This window comes from Sinocyclocheilus grahami, unplaced genomic scaffold (assembly GCF_001515645.1).
Source record: "Sinocyclocheilus grahami isolate Dianchi unplaced genomic scaffold, SAMN03320097.WGS_v1.1 scaffold2515.1, whole genome shotgun sequence".
Taxonomy (NCBI): Eukaryota; Metazoa; Chordata; class Actinopteri; order Cypriniformes; family Cyprinidae; genus Sinocyclocheilus; species Sinocyclocheilus grahami.
Genome location: NW_015507694.1, coordinates 39609 through 41216, shown reverse-complemented (window position 1 = coordinate 41216; position 1608 = coordinate 39609).

Here is a 1608-nt window from a genome sequence, read left to right as displayed (position 1 = left end):
GGCACATAACTCTGAAGTAATGAATTTAGGTAAAGGGGTGCAGAGCCAGTGTGATTTTGTAGACAAACATCAATGCCTTGAATTTTATGCGAGCAGCTATTGGTAGCCAGTGCAAATTGATAAACAGAGGTGTGACGTGCATTCTTTTCGGCTCGTTAAAAATGTATATTGCTGCCGCGTTCTGGATTAATTGTAGAGGTTTGATTGAACTGTCTGGAAGACCTGCCAAGAGAGCATTGCAATAGTTCAGCCTGGACAGAACAAGAGCTTGAACAAGGAGTTGTGAAGCATGTTCTGAAAGAAAGGGCCTGATCTTCTTGATGTTGAATAAAGCAAATCTGCAGGACTGGACAGTTTTAGCAATGTGGTCTGAGAAAGTCAGCTGATCATCAATCATAACTCCAAGGTTTCTGGCTGTTTTTGAAGGAGTTATGGTTGATATGTTTAACTGGATGGTGAAATTGTGATGAAACGATGGGTTTGCTGGAACCACAAGCAGTTCTGTCTTGGCAAGGGTGAGTTGAAGGTGATGGTCCGTCATCCAGCAAGAAATGTCTGTTAGACATGCTGAGATGCGAGCAGCTATCGTCGGATCATCAGGATGGAATGAGAGGTAGAGTTGAGTGTCATCAGCACAGCAGTGGTATGAAAAGCCATGTTTCTGAATGACAGAACCTAGTGACGCCATGTAGACAGAGAAGAGAAGTGGTCCAAGTTTAACCGGTGTAGTCTGCGTTGTGTTTTTTTATGCATTAATCAGACAGACATCAGATGATGGTTCGACTCTTCTTTAATCTGATAAGACATAAGAGTATGTATATACGGTGTGAATTTGCCCTTTTTCATTTCTGTAAGACGAATGTAAAGTACAATGTAATTAGCATGTGCTTCCCGTTCACATCGGACAGAAAAGTGACCAAACTTGATAAAAATACAAAAATAATAAAATACACATGAAAAACAATGTATTGTATATGATTTAGATGACAGATTTAAGTACAAAAGTAATTTAAAAGAAACAGATGTAATTGGATTAATCAGAGCTCATTAGAGAAACACCTCTCCCATGCAGAGAGAGTGCAGAAAAGGAAGAGGAGGAGCAAAGACAGGAAATTAGGATCAACATTGCAGTCAGAAATTTAAAGGGGAAGGTGCACACACACAGAGACAGGCATATCAGGTTCACATTTGAAATTGTTTTGTGTAATTCTATATATGAACATGATACTTTCTATACCAGTTACACAAGAACCAAGCCCTGAGGCACCCCAGTAGTTATAGCGCTTTTCCACTGCGTGGTACGGCTCGGCTCGACTCAGTACGGCACGGCTCGATTTGCGTTTCCACTGCAGTTTAGTACCGCTTTAGCGTTGGCGGGATTATTCACATGTCGTTATAGTTGCCTCTACTGCCGCGACTCCTGAAAAACTTTTTCATTCTGCGTCGCCCCATCAAGCTCTCGCTGGATCCGCTCCTCTGCTATCAACCAGAGGAACGTCTGTACTTCCTCAACAGACAACGAAACAAAAAAGGTGCGCTCGTTCAAAACGGTTGCGTTCGATTCTTCGCTGGCTGTGCTGATTTAAATCTAGCAGTTCTGTTGTGTTT